Here is a 16,016-nt window from a genome sequence, read left to right on the forward strand (position 1 = left end):
AGTAGAGTAGAGAGTCAGCTTTCATTCTTCCAATGCTGCTGGTCCTGAGGACATTCAGAGAGAGCCCTAAACCCTTAGACTTGACCTGCTTGTGGGCTTCTGTTTGAACTGAGCTTAGCCTGTAAAATCCAAACTGGGTCCAAAGAGGGCCATAAACAGTGCGACTGTGCAATGAGCCTTTGGAAGGCAGCTGAGGCCTCATTTGGGGTGACATGTTGTGGCTGATGAGTGTGGATGATGTGGGGTTTTCGATAAGTGCCTCATCAGTATCCTCATCATGATCGTGTCGCTCAGCCACGGCATGTGCCCTGACTTGATTGTAATTGCTTGAATCTGCTCCCGCTGCTCAGGAGCGCACAGTAATATGCAATAAAACAGCAAGAAGTGAATGTTAACCATCTGAGTTCTGACACGGCTGTTTTGCAGTTCAAGCACTCCAGACAGAGAGATGGATAGGTAGGCAAATCCTGTCTTCATTCATTTTGACAGGCATCACTATACTACTTGTCTTGTACGCTCAGAATATACATGGGGTAGGCTAAAGTACTGATATTGCTGTAATGATTAAAAGGCTGAAAACAGTATTAAGGTATTCAGCTTTTCTTAGAACTTTATGATGTAATATGGAAACATAGTACCATTTGTTCAAAATAAATGGCATGTTTTATGTTTTCTATGGTTTATTATGCAAATGTTTATCTCTGTATAGTATTTGCCCTGCACCATTGCTTCCAAGTTGGACAACAAGTTAAAGCCAAGTCTACATTTGTGTTCTCCATGATCATATGGAAATGACTAGTCATTTCTGCCTTTGAAGGTATGGGTTTTTCTTTCAACTTTGCATTTTAGCCTTCAGCACTGGAATTTCTGGTGGTATTTATTTATTTTTATGTATTTATTTATTTATTTGATTTGTCAATCGCTTACAAGATAATAGGTATAAGTACAAAAAAAGTTATGAATACATGAACTGTAATCCCAATCCTAACCAGAAAACTTCTTTCTGAGAGGATTACATCTGCGTCTGTTGGGATGAAGTGCTGCAGAACAGGGGTCTCCAACCTTGGTGACTTTAAGCCTGGTGGACTTCAACTCCCAGAATTCCCCAGCCAGCAAAGATTAAAGTCGCCAAGGTTGGAGACCTCTGCTGTAGAACACAGAGTTCCTATGCAATACTAACCTGCCCCAAATTACTTGGCAAGTCTTTCTAACATCTGGAGCCTTCCACTTTCTCAGGCAAGTTCTGTTCAAGGTTTGAAATAATATTCACTTCAAGCAGGAGAAGGGAGATACCCTTTAGGACTAGTAAAGTACATTTAGATTTTGAGCCTTGAATATTCAGCAGCATGAACATTTATTTGATGAATATAGTTAAAAATTGGAGAAAATCTGAGGGCTTCTCTCAAAAACTGGCTGCCATAGGTGGGAGAGTGATTTTGTTAAATGGATGCCTTCTGTCTATTTCTCCCAAAATAATGTTTTCTTGATAGTCATAGAAACTTCTTGGATGAGAAGTGAAACATCTTCAAAGAAAAACCAAAATATCCAGTTGCCTCTTGAAAAAAAAGCACCTTTGGGATAACCATGACCTGGATGACTGAGAATCACCATAGACAGTCATAGATCAAGGGAAAAGTGATTGAAGAAAAGAGACAAGGAATGTTCTATAAGGAGGAGGAGCCAAAATGGGCTTCATTGTGCCTATGCTACATTTTCCTAGGGTGCAACCTAGTGGGGAGAGAGACACAATCACAATACATAAAGCTGCCAAATGCAGGTGAATAAAAATATTAACTGGGCAGACTTGTTACATGGAAACCTGCAAAAAGTCAAGATTATGAAACAACTTGGGTAAGTCATGATTTCAGCCATGGAGTAGAACATTTATAGTAGTTTGATATTTACAGCACAAATGCTTTAACTTACAAAAACAGCTTGTTAATGGCTGACATGATGAGTCCAGGTGTTGGTGCTGAATAATGGGTTTGGAGTTGTGGAAACTTATTGTGTGCATGAAAGGTTTTAATATCTTGAAGAGGTTTTCTTTCATTTTAGCTGATTTGCTGATATTTGCCAATTTCCTAGCAAAAGCTGCAATTAGTTCATTTCAGCCTAGGTGTTCAAATTGGTGTAAAAGTTTAAGTCTTATTTTATAGCCTGGGATTCACTGAGTGGTCAGAGAGGATTGGTGAGTGCCATGGATGGCAAGGTGGCATAGAGATTTTTTTCTCACAAAGTAGTTAAATATGTAGTGATTTAATATGATTGACTCAAGGACATATGGCAATATTATATTGGAAAGACAAACTGCTTTCCCATTTCAAAATCCACTGTTATTGCTTTTATCTTCTTTTGTTAAAAAAATCTCTATTCAGATAGTTCAAACCTCTGATTTGTGGACTACTATTTGTCTGTGGAGGCAACTCCAGATGATGAAGCAGGGGCAAAACTAAAAGCAGGTTTCTTTTTAATTATCCCAACCTAAGGAGATACTCATATCTTGTGAGCTTTTCTAATAAACCAAATAAAGCCAAAGGTTAGTCCTTTTAGCTTTAAAAATGTTTATGGCAATGAGTAGATGTGGCGCAGTGGTTAGAGTGAAGTACTGCAGGCTACTTCTGCTGCCTGCCGGCTGCCTGCAATTTGGCAGTTCAAATAGGTTGACTTCCTGTTTGAACTGCCAGATTCTTGTGGGCAATATACTGACTCTGTAAAACCACTTAGAGAGGGCTATAAAGCACTGTAAAGTGGTATATAAGTCTAAGTGCTATTGCTATTACTAATTTAAATGTTGTGAGATGTTGTCTTTTTTTGCCCCAAAGTTTGCATTATCTCAGGCTGAAACATGTATACCTTGGGGAAGTAATCCCCTAAAATTTCAGTGGTTTTTTTTTTAAACAACAACATTAAGCAAGGGTGGGGGAAGAGATGCACTGATGCCACAGGAGAATTATGCATGCCAGAGTGAGCACAAATACCAGCAGTAATTCTCAAAACTTTCAGTAATTATGCAGTGGATCAAGAAACAGGCTAGGAACTTCTACTCTATTCAGAACCTTCATTTGAGGTTTTGCATGGAGGGGAATGTAAATGTATAGCTTATCAAAACCTGATCCACTCACTTTGATTGTCTTATTGTGATGTATATCAAATTTCAATATTTGACAGAATCCTTTATAAATAAGAAGAACAAAACCAACATTGAACAAACTGCCAGTTGTCCATTGTAGATTACCAGGCTAATAGATAAGGAGCTGTAGTGTTAGCATTAATCAGCTGGTGTTCCCATTTTATGCACAGTTTTTAAAAAGGAATGGTAGAAATAGAAGCATGAAGTGGTGCAAGCAAATCACAAACCTTTCAGCTCCCTTGCTAATTAACTTTTAATTGACTGTTTTAGAGCCATTGGAGTCATCATGTAACTGGACTCCTGGGTGCATAAATTGGTTAATAAAATTCTATGAACAATTAGAATATAAAATGTTCTAGATTATTATCCTAGGTTTTTTATTTATTACATACATGTACACCATCTCTACAATTTATATTTAGTATGTAATCAAAACATATAGTTGCTTATAAAATAGATGCCGAGACTTGTTTCTGCACTCTTAATCAGGACATACAATACAGAAGACTCTGTCCATGAAATAGACCCAGAAAGAACTTAATGGTTTTCCATTACTGTTTATAGGGTGTTGCTTTAATGCAAATTTGACTAAAGGTGTTTGCACTTATTTCATTTTTCATATAATCAAAATGAGAAAACTATACTGAGGGCTATGTGCCATCATATGGGAGGCCAGAAAACCAAGTAGGGGGGAACGCTTTTGTAGCTATTCTATCTCAAGTATACTTTCATTGTGTCTCCCCTTCCATTTCCTGTTCCAAGATTTTCATGGATTGATGGATGGATTGATTGATTATGTGCCATCATGTCATTGTCAATTCTTAGCAATTACATACAATAGAACTTCTGGTCACAAACGCTTCTGACCTCGACCAAATTGGGTTCAGACCAAAAAAATTCACATTTTTTTTTCTTTTTGCAGACGATTTCCCCTTCCGTACCATTTTTTTGGGTAAGCACCAAATTTCTAAAATTAGGTTCGGGTCACGTCCAAATAAGGTTGCGACCAAAGTTATGGAACAAATTATGGTCATGACCAGAGGTTCTACTGTAGATAGATTTTCTCCATGACTATCTGTTCCTAACTTGGTCTTTCAGGACTTCCAACATTTCTTTAATGTTGGTTTTCTTCTTCTTCTTCTGTTTTCTTCCCTACTTTCTCGCATTAAAGCTTTCTCCCAAGAGCTAGGTTTTTGTCTGTAGTAGAGTAATTTGAACTTGGTCATAATTCAAACAATAGTTAGTATTTAACCAATACATAATTTCTTATTACTAATTAGTATCGGTAGTAAACATTTCATGAATTCTTATTAATTTTTCAAGACTTTCACATAATCTGTAAGTTTGACCAAATATGATTATAGACTGTCTTCAGTTATTTACTGTTTTCTCATTTGAATTTTTGAATGCCTAAAGAGAGAAGTGATTTGAGAAAAAAAATGTAATTCCAGGGATGAAATAAGCTGTATAAAATAAGGGATGTTGTGTTCCAATATCTACTGAGCTGTTTAATCTGTGCTCCTCCTACATAATCTTTAATTTTATAATTATATATGAATTATCATGGAATAATCAATGGAATCACATGCTTATTGACTAAGATACCATGTTTGCAGATATTGAAGGAATAAAAACTTCACTCTGTTCATATAGTTCAAAAATGTACACAAAACCTGGACCAGCAGAACATACATTGTTTCATAGCTATTAAGTTTGAACTTGAAATGTCCATCAATATGGATTATCTAAAATGGAGGAAATGGTAGTGATGGAGGAGGAGGAGGAGGAGGAATAACAGTGTCATGAAACTGAAAACGTGTCTACAGATGGACAAAGCAAATGCAAAATTAAATTCTTTATGTGAAAAGGGAGACAATGAAGCTTTGACTGAGATACCTTTATAGGGGAATTCAATTTCTCTGCTTTCTTGCTCTCTTGCTTTATTTTTGAGATCTAGTGAAAAAAACTGAAAGCCCTTTATTATTTCTTATTTTCTTTTTAATATGTGGTATAAGTTCTATTTTTTCCTCCCAACGTTAAAGCAGTTCCCATTTTTTTGTGTTTGTTTCAGACACCTAGCTGAGATGAACAATGTCTCCCATTGAATCACTTCTTTCATCTATTCAGCTTCTTTTATCCCCTGCATCTCATCCCTCCTTCACTACCCTACCTCTCATTAACCCTCAGGGTTCCAAACACACTGCATCTCTTTTAAAGATACATATTTTTTATTCAGACAGAAGCCATTTTTGCTTGGTGGATTCAGTTTCCGTAAGACCCTTACACAATAGTTAAGTGCATAGTACAGACTCTTTACATTGCAATGAACAATAAGCCAAGATACTAATTTATACTGGCATATTGTATCCTACTCAATTGTATACTACGTCTCCCCCCTCTAGGTTAGGCAGCTTAAAGAAAACCTTTTCTTCTCCTGGCATAAAGAATATTTGAGTCACTAATCACTTTGGGCTAACATACAAAACCCATTGTTTTCTGCATCTCAGTATGAAAAGTGATAGATCCTAAGGTGTGGAATAGCATCATACTGTTATTTTAAACTTGAGTGGTGAAATTAAGAGTCTTTTAAAATCTTTTTTTTAAATATACTCCAGCTCTATGCAAGTCAGTAACAATTTTCATCTGATTCATTTGTGAAATCAAACTTTTAAAACTAACTTCAAAGGCTCCTTTTATGAACCTGGCAATATATTTAAATATTACTTTATTATTAAATATTTTTTTTAAATGCCACCAAGCCACAGGTGTCAAGCACTGTTTCAGAGGTTTTCTTTCTCTTTTCACAAAAAAAGAATGTTTTTCCCCTCAGATAGCTTTTCTGCAACACAAAGATATGATCATTCCTCTGAAATGATGTCTTAAGGCAGATGTGAAATTGCATAGATCTAATGGGTTAATGAATCAATCAAATCACTCCCTCTAATGGCATTCTCAGGTAATAAGTTCCAACAGAAATGCAGTAAAGATGAACTGGTAGGGAATTATATTCAGGAGGCACTTGAAGATGACCAAAAAGAAATCCATAAAATCTCAAAATGGAAAGTTGTGGGGGGGAGGCAGTGGATGGAGATGAGTTTAATAGCCGTAAAATATTAAATGTTGGTTGTAAAGAAACATGGATGATTGGAGAAAGGTGGGAAATAATTTATCTGCTGAAGGAAATCATGGAAGGAGGGCACAAAAAGGGAGTCTTATTGTCTTCTAAATGTAATGTTAGGTACAAATGGTCCTGTGCTAGTACTGTGCTCCTGCAGTTATCCCCTCAGAAATCAATCCCATTGAGTTCAATGGGTCTTCATCCAAACTAAGTGGGTCATGTCCTGCTTGATTCAATGGGATTTCCGTATCTATAGATTCGCCCTTCAGGAAAGGCAAAACCAAATAATTGGGTCTGTCTGCAAGTACATTGTATATAGCACTTCTAATTTCAATGGAGATACTGTGTAGTGGAACAAAGGCTTTTTCCAGGGCTTGAAAGTGCACTATCCATCAAATGAAAAGGCAGTCTCCATGCCTCTGGGTTCTATGTATCAGATAACTCACACTCCCATAAGCTGCTAAAAAGACTGTTATTCTCTCAAGCTCACCCTTTGATTTTTGTTCAAATTTATTTTGGAAGTATAATGAATAATGAAAAAATCAAATTCATTACAGAATCTTTCCCTATCCAATTCGTCTTGTTTTCTCTTAAGGTTGATCAATTCACAGCTTTTGGCATGGCTGTTTTCTTACACAACATATCTGCAGTCTATCCAAATGAAATTTATACTGAAGAGGAAAATACCTTTGATTGCACATATGGAGTACATTCAGCATATTTTTAATGCTAAAAAAAATGTAGAATACCAGTCCTTTGCTAGGCCAAAACTTAGAAACTTTGCAGAATATGACATGGATATTATTGTGAATGAATGGCTGTCTGTTGAAGGAATGGATTGTTTGGAAAGCCAAAATCAAATTCATTCATAGATTGAAAGTCAATGTAACCAAATGGGTGAGGGAGGAACTCCATTAGTCTAAAGACCAGTGACTATAGTCAGAAGTGGACTGTGCAACTTTTCCTATTCTCTCCTTTGTTCAGAATAGATGGTTATTTATTGTGGGCCTTGATTGTAGCTAACTCAAGAACCTGGAAATATGCATAAAAGTAGAAAGGAATATGGTTTGATGAATGGACATGAAAAGCAGCATATATTCAGAGCACAGGAAGTCACCTTATATTGGGCCGGTCTGTTGGTTCATTTAGTCCAATATTATTCATTCTACACTATTAAGAATAATTTAAAAGGTTTTTCCAGACCTTCATGGAGGTAGGTCTATGGGACCTTGTGAACATAAGTAAATACTGAATTAGATGCTATAACATAGCTAATGCAGGACAACATCTGCTATGTAGCTAATTTTCATTACTTCCTGTTATGTCCCTGGGACTCTCCACAGTCCCCTCTCAGGTCCGCTCCAGTTGTGGGGGGTGTTACTGCCTCCCCATTGGCTGACCACCCCAGCAGCCGGCTATATAAGCAGGCTGCGGGGTTCGGTTAGCTGCTGGTTGTTGCGAGCCCGTTCCAGGCTGGCGAGCTCAATCAGCCCTTTATTGTTATTAATAAAGTATTTGTTGCTTGTAATGCCCTGGCTAAGTCTCTCCTTCCTCCGAACTTAACACTTCCCACTGAATTGTATTAACAATCTGAAAGCATAGACTAAAACCTTCATAAATTAAACTAATACAATATAGTATTTTGTATTAGCTATGGAAGCTGGAAATGCCAGAATTTGTACTAGGCCAGAAAGTATTAGCATCAAGACAACCTTGGCTGAATGATCTATGGCTGATATTCAGATGAAAGACCACTAACCCATCCTATAGCTTTACTCTAGATTGGGAAGTCAAAAAGTAACCTTGAATAAGGCAAAGGTAAAGGACTTCCATATTGCTGTAAAAACATTAATATGGACATCTAAACATTGTAGGTTGCTGTTGAGAAAGTATTTATTAATACTGAATAATAAGTATTTGTCTAGTACATGTCCTTAAGAACTACATTGGGAAGTTAAATACGTTAGGCTAACACCCTAACAACTTCCAAGTTTGAATCTCCATTCCCCAGCAGCAATTTGGCAGAAGCCATCATACTAGATTTTCCTTTTTAAAGAAAATAAAAAGCAAACTATTCACTCAAGTGGTTTTGCATGGTGCACATTTCTTTCATGATGACTATTTGGGAATGTTGTTTAGATAGCAATGTGTTTATATTTTCAGATTTCAAGACTGGGGTATTTAGGCTGCGGCCTTTCAGAAATCAGTAATAGCTCCCACTGTTTTTTATAGTTGCAGATTTCATAATTTGCAGGATGTTGATATTATTATTCGACTTTACAAAAATGGCATTCATCTTCCTTATGTAAAGGCCCCAAAAGCAACATATTGTCATATCGCTGTCGTCTTTTTTTATCCTCATGGGTGCATTAGTACAATCTCTGCTTTATGTTCTCGTTTACTTTAAGTTCAGCATTATGTTAGTTAACTTAATTATATCTCATCTGTTTATATGAGCTCATTTCAAAGTGTCATGCTTGGAACTCTTACATCATACATCTGTAATAAGTGCGCTTTTGCTGAGCACATACATCTTAAAACTTCACTGAAGGGAGAAGAAAAAGACATCTACTTTAAGGCAGATCTTGAATGCACATTTACTGTGAAATAAGTGAATAATAATACTAGGTTATTTTGGAAAGTGTTCTTTTATGCAGTTGCTGCATTTAATACAATCACAAAATGGCAGCCCAACAGGTGGTCTTTTCATAGTATTGAGCTACAACAATTGGAACAAAAAGGACACCAGAATCTAATGTTCTTCAGAATTTAAAAAGCCGTTCACTTCCTTTTGTGAATTTTCAGATTTAGCCATGTTCGTTATTGTTGAGCCACAAATGCAGGACATTCTTTTTTGACATTTTGCCTTAAATAGATACTGACTAAGGCTGACTAGCCAGCTAGCTGTTTTGTCACAGGGTAGCGGAAATGAGCCATTTAACAATGTGGAGGCACTCTTGGTTCTTAATGGCCAATGGAAAGCACCAGTTTTGATATGCAGTAAACCTAGCAAAGTCTACGATCACAAAAGTATATTTGACAAAGGATGAAGTTTCCCCTTTTGCTATCCCCTCCCCCCTCCCACCCTCCTAATCTAAGAATTTCTATCTGGCTTAATGAAGTTGCAAAGACAATTTGGTGTCATTGGCAGTTCTTGAAGGTCTTAAAAAAATACTTGGGCATTGTGGCTCGGGCCATTCAAATCACCTCCTTTGGGAAGGTCCATTATTCGAAGAGCAATTATGAACTTCTTCACCAAGCAGGGAGGGAAAGGGAAGGATCTGATCCTTGTCTGTTAAATGTTTTTGGTAGTGGAAAAAGTACCTAATTATTGTGATCACACAGTGCAATTTTAAGTAGCTCTTCTTTAGAACTAAGAATCACCAAGTTCGTATATTTACCTGTGTGTTCAATTCCAGGTAAATATGTGCAGGATTGTATTAGTAGCAGCAGCATTAAGCTAGTGGTCCAGCACTATAAATCCTTCAACAAAATTAAATTTATTCAAATAAGTAGGAAATCAAATGGAGCATTCTTTAATGGAACAGCTACCCTGAAAAATAGCAAGCATAGTGTACTGAGATAATGAGAAGATAATGAGCTTAACCCAGTGAGCTTAATAAAAATTCTTCAAGGTCTAAGGGACAATTTTCACCCAATCATTCTACCTCAAATCCATCAATGATTTCTTTTTTAATTTAGTTTTTCTATATCAGTCTTCCATAGTATTACATCCAATTATACAGCAAAACAGGAAAAACATGCAAAGAAATGCACTATCTATCAAATGTGTTAAAAATACAAATGAATTTAATAATAACATTTTATTGACATAGTCTCAGCACATGATTTATTATGACAGCGCACTTGATATATATGTATATCATATATATACATATACACACACACATACATATACATACATACATACATACATATGTATATGTATATACATATGTATATATATGTTTTCTTAAGTTTTCGCGGGTAATTACATGTATGGCATTCGGCTTTGCTTGGGTATTTTCCCACGTCATAGTAGCTGTGCTTTTAAAGTTGTAGCAACGTTTCAGCAGAATCTCATCTGCCATCATGATATATATATTTCTTAAGTTTTCGCGGGTACTTACATGTATGTATATATGCTTTGTTTGTGTATTTTCCCACGTCATTGTAGTTGTGCTTTTAAAGTTGTAGTAACGTTTCAGCAGAATCTCATCTGCCATCATCAGGCTTCTGTATTGTGTCCTCTCTCTCTCTCTCTCTCTCTCTCTCTCTCTCTCTCTCTCTCTCTCTCTATATATATATATATATATATATATATATATATATATATATACACACACACACACACACACACACATACACACACACACACACATTCATGCACACTTGTGATGTGTGTGTTTGTATACCCCATTCAGCAGACTTGTCAAAAGAATATAATCTCCAATTATATACATTGTGTTCTAAAAATTCCTAGGAACAGAGCCAAAGATTTTTTATAGTATAGCCATAAAAATGAATCTCCAGAAGGGTAGCCATGTCAATATGTTGCAGGAAAAAAATATCAAAGAGACTTATGGTGTTGTTGTGGCCTTAGCTTGGCCAGATTGTAGCCATTTTTCCAGACCCAAGATCATTTTTTAAGCCTTCCAGATCACTGGATGTCAACTCCAACATTTCTGGGAATATAGAAGATAACTAGGAATGATTAGTTACATTCACTGGGGGCGTGTTCACACAAATTCATTTATCATTTTAGGGAAATAACCTAATCTAACAATAACCAGAACAATGTGGTTATTGTGAGGAAAACATTATTCCAGCCTCTTTCAATCAGACTTCCCAGGCAAAGAATCAATATTTTCTTTTACAATGTTTCTGTTCACAAAGAAAAACAAGATTGTACTCAATTCATTTATGTACAGATTTTTAAAAAGCCTTTGTCCTGTTAGGACTGGGAGAAGAAAAAAAATAAATTGTCCTGTGAGCTGTAGTCATGAGAAGAGAAAAGTAAACACTACTATCCTTTCAGTCTCAGATTAAAGTGGGGAATTTCCAGAAAACCAAAAGTAAATACCGGTAAAACTGAATCTGAAAGGTGGTTTGGACAGCAACTTTTACCTCAGTAGACAAAGGTAAATGCCTAGTTAGCATTGTGCTAAAGTGGTGTTTTTTTGTTTTTTGTTTTCATTTCTGTGTATTTAGGCCTGCTGTATCAACTCTGAGATCTATTATCTAATTACAGATTCAATCCTGACAGATCCATTTGTGATCTTAGCACAGCAGAGTCTCCAATTTTCTTATTGATCCGTACCATCTTTTACTACCCCAAATTTTAGATTATTACTTCCAGTATGTTTCTTTCTATTTCAGAGCTTTTGGAATATCTGTCTGTAATATTTCCTTTACTATTAATTAATGCAGCCATTGGACATCTGGGTGTTCACTGTCAGCTTAAACCCTTCCACTTCCAGCGTCCACTTTTTCAGAGCAAAGCTACGCATGTTCAAACTAAAATGATACCATAATCGCTTTCCTCCAGCATTGGAACCCCAGATCAGGCATGCTGACCTGGTTCCTGCCACACCCTGCCATTAAAACAAGCAAGAATGGGTGCTGATTAAACCTTATCTTAGTACCTCAGTAATGCAGTTAAGCATTATATTTACTTTTTTAGTTGCTGCACCATATTGTTTGCTGATGTTCAGGTGGTAGACCATTAGGGTATGTAGATCCTTCTTCCTTTTATTGGCAGTTACCAGATGGGCACTAGATGGGACTGCTTAGTGCAGGGGTGTGAAACTCAATTTCATGGAGGGCCACATCAGGGTTTAGTTTGACCTCAGGAGGCCAGGGTGGGTGTGGCTGGGTGGGTGTGGCCAGCTCGATGTCACTCTTGCCTTGTGTGGTCCCGACAGAAAACAGGTTCCCAAGGTCTGTTCCTGGCCATGACAGCTTTCTCCAACCCTCTGCCGGTGAAAATGGAATGCAGGAGAGCTGCATATGGCTCCTGTGAGCTCTGTTTTTGTTGGCAGAGATATCGCTGGCCACACCTACACTGTTTCCAGGGCAGGCCAGATCTAAACACCCCGCAGACTGGATCTTGAGTTTGACACGCCTGGCTTAGTGGATTCCTAAAGGCAGGGCAGGGAATTGGACTGGATAACTTAAAAGATCCTTCCCATTACTAATTCTATTAAGATAGTGGTGCTACTACTTCACTAATCTGTCTTTATCCTGCACCATCAAGTGCAGAACCAACTCCCACTTGGCTGAACGACTTCTTCTGAACCTATTGAGCACCTGACAGTCATTGTAGTTAGCTACCAGTTAAATTTACATTATGGAAAAATTTAAAAAGCATCTTCCCTTAAATTCTCACAGTGGAATGGAGCAATTCTAGGGAATTTAAAAAGGAATATTGCAGCCCCATTTGACTGAATGGTGATGATGGGGATATTCTAGGGCAGATCTTAAGATCAATATTTTTCTTCAGGTCATAGAAACCCCATTGCAATAGCCTGAGGGTATCAAATGCTAAATGGAGCTATCTGAAATTTCTGCCAAGTAAGCATAAGGCTGTAAACAGTCTCTGAAGAGAAAAAGAGTAGGAGGCGAGGTTTTCAGCTAATGGGAATACTTAAAGGCATCTTGGAAAGAAGAGCTTGTAGATTTATTAGTAGGTATACAACAATAAATTATTGGCATGTCTGGAAAATATCCCTTGTAGAATATACTAGGATAGTACTGTATATAGTATACAATATTGCTTTAATAATGCAATAATTGATATGAAATATCATTTATGGTAAACTTCCCAAACCATTAATTAAACTTACCTTTCTCTAATGAAAAAAAAGTTATTATAATTGTATTAATTGTAAAGAAAGAGATGATTAAAAAGAAAGCAAAAAATATTCCTTTCAAAACCACTTTTTTTGCCTAATGAAATTGGAAATGTTGTTGCCTATGTCAGGAAATGAGGGGAACAGCCTTTGCCAGATTTATGAAAAGCTTTCCTTATTTCATGAATTATGCAAAGACATCACTGATTTCATGAATTAGGCAGAGACTTTATTCAATTCATATGGAGAGTATGCTTCTGTTTTTTGAATTGGGCAAATCATTTGCCCATTTTATTAAAAAAGAACAGCCTTCCCTTCAAATAGACAATTTCACGAGGCAGGCAGAGGTGTGAGTGACAAATAGAGCAATATTTAGCTTACTGCTTGAATAAAGCAATTTCAGAAATTTGGCAAAACACATACAGTTGACAAGGTTCAACTGTGTGTAAGAGAATTAATTCAGAGAACTAGCTAGCGCTGTTCTAAAGCTTCAAAGACACTACTAAAAGTGTTTACTCATGACTGAGTAGCAAAGATAACTTGGAACACTGCTTGCACTAACCATGAATCACTCCACAACTAGGCTCTACTACAGGGGTATTGTTAGGAATTGATAGTCACCTAACAGTTGAGTTGGAAATATATAAACCAGGATAGGCATTTAATACTGTCTCTTTAAGGGAATGCTAAAATTGTAATTGGGTGTGGTTCCTCAAACGGCCATAAGATGGAGCCAGAAACCTGGGTTGTTAGTTCTGTTGTTGTTATTTGCTAGTTGCTAGATGTTCTGTTGTTTTATGTTTTTGGTTCCTACATTTTCCCTTTTGACTGTTGCTGATCGTCGTTCTTCTTGGATTACTGTGAATCTATTTACTGAACTGTTTATGATACTGGACTTTGTTATTTGGATTATCCCTGGACTGAAATACTGACTGCTTTAACCGTGTATGATTGTGTTGGACTTTGCTTAACCATTTACTGGAAGTAAAACCTACATTTTACTATTTAGTGTATCTGTGTGCTGGTCGTGTGTTATTCAACATCACTCTCATTATGTTTCCCTGTGTGCACTCATTCTCCTACTGGGGAATTACCTCAACACTGGTTATGGGCCCAGGCCCTACCAGGCTCAGAGTTAGTGTGAATACACAGTACCATAAACAGACAGCTGTTTACTGTTTAATTGTGGGTTACTGTCCTGGTAAAGATGGGTCAAGACCCGTCAACAAGTCTATCACTGATAATCTGGTTGGATGGAACAAACTATGTTTCCTGGTCTATGAAGTGCAGTCTACCTCTGCGCAGAGAAAGGTTATGGAATACAGTTCAAGATCCACCGGATTAAATACCTGGGATCCAGATGTTGAGGACAATGCCAAGAAGTTAGCTGACTTTAAACAGAACAATGAACAAGCTCTTTGTATAATTGGACTAACACTGGGTGACCAGCAGATAGTCCATATTCATGGAAAAGAATCTGCTGCTACGTGTTGGGAGAATTTGAAGAGGATTTATGATCGTGACAGTGTAGGTGCACACATGCATCTTACACGTAAACTGTTTAGAGCATGTCTTCTGAAAGGTGGAGATATGTTAGCTCATTTGAACTTCATGAAAAGAACTTTTCACGAGTTACATAAAAAGAACTGATATTTTCAGAGCTGCATCAAGTTTATGTCATTCTTTCCTCATTGGATGAAAGTTATGATGATTACGTATCTTCACTGGAAGTCCTGACCAGAGATAAACTGACATTGACTGACATAACCGGAAGGTTGTTAGAAGAGGCAAGAAGATGGCTAGATAGGGACTAACTGAGAAAGAACCAGGATTTGTGTTCAACTGCCTATACTGTTAGGAAATGTTTTTCTTGTGGGACTAGGGGACATATAGCTAGATTCTGTAAGAAGGGAAAATGACAGAATACTGGAAATCACCAGAAGGCTAAGAAGAATGTTAGTTTAGCTATGTCTAGCAATTCAACTGTAAACCATGATTAGTGGGTAGTTGATAGTGGAGCATCGCAATGCATTACTAGAAATAGAGAGAGGTTTGTAACGATGTCCACGAGTAAGCAACATGTATCATTGGCAAATGGATGGAAGATGAAAGCATCTGGTGAAGGTACTGCATATTGTTCATGTGTAAATGAGCATTTAACTATGTTATATGTACCTAAACTGAAATTTAATTTGTTATCAGTAAGGGCTTTAGTTAATATTGTTTATGTAGTAACCTTTAGGGGAGATAATTGTATAATAGAGAAAGAGGGTAAAAGTGTTACTGCTACTTTAGAGAATGATTTGTATGTGATATATGATGACCAGTTGAAGATGGCTAACTCGGTTTATAACAATGTTAAGCCACATGACGAATGTATTCAAAATGTTGAAACAAACAGTTAAATTGTCAGAGGGAGTAAAATTAAAACCCTGTAGCAAGTATTTAAACTGTAATGCCTATAATCAAGAGAAGAGCAAGGTTACTCCAGCAAACAGACTTGATGGTTTTAAGACCAAACAACCTTTAGAGGTTATTTTTGCTGACATAATTGGTCCTAAAAAACCCAGTTTGGGAGGTGCCTGCTATGTTTTGAGTATAATGGACCATTATACTCAAACCACGGTATGGTTTCTACTGTCTAATGAAAAACAAAACAGAAACATTCCAACATTTCTTTACTTGGCTAAGGTTTGCAGAGAGAAAAATGAAACATAGGGTAATTACTTTAGTTACTGATAACGGGACTGAGTTTATTAATAATAGAGTGTTATATGCCAAGTGAATACAGTTCCTGGTAACTATAATGAACTGAAACTGTATCCTGCTAAGGATCAGGCTGCTTGGCAGGAAGCAATGGATAAGGAACTGAAATCCTTAAAAAGACTGGAGGTATATGAAAATGTCAGGTTACCAC

The sequence above is a fragment of the Pseudonaja textilis genome, chromosome 1, assembly GCF_049901715.1.
Source record: "Pseudonaja textilis isolate UNSWEBS1 chromosome 1, rPseTex1.2, whole genome shotgun sequence".
Taxonomy (NCBI): Eukaryota; Metazoa; Chordata; class Lepidosauria; order Squamata; family Elapidae; genus Pseudonaja; species Pseudonaja textilis.